This window comes from Acanthisitta chloris, unplaced genomic scaffold (genome assembly GCF_000695815.1).
Source record: "Acanthisitta chloris isolate BGI_N310 unplaced genomic scaffold, ASM69581v1 scaffold178, whole genome shotgun sequence".
Lineage (NCBI taxonomy): Eukaryota > Metazoa > Chordata > Aves > Passeriformes > Acanthisittidae > Acanthisitta > Acanthisitta chloris.
The window spans coordinates 56,386-56,750 of record NW_008687357.1 but is presented as its reverse complement, the minus strand read 5'-3'; positions in this window follow the sequence as shown (position 1 = coordinate 56,750).

Below are 365 nucleotides of genomic sequence, written 5' to 3'. Positions count from 1 at the left end.
AATCCAGAGTGAAAGGGTTTCCCAGCTAAATTCAAATTACAAACTACATAATTCTAAAGGAGTGCAATGCTCTAGAAAAAGCTTTAAATTAAATTATTTTACTTGTAAAGCTAGTGTTAGGGGTTTTTTTAGTTAAAAAACAACCAGAAGCAAGAAAGCTGCAAGAGTACAAATGACAAAATCATTTTAAATACACCAAGTGAAAGAGTGAATTACCCACTGATGCAGACAGAAACATCCATTTGCTACATCATTTGCTTCCTTACTTCATTCCATTGCATGTACACACAGCTTAAGTATTAAAATGCAGAATAATAAATAAAACGGCTCAGATTACTAGCAAGGGGCAAAACACATAGTTGTGC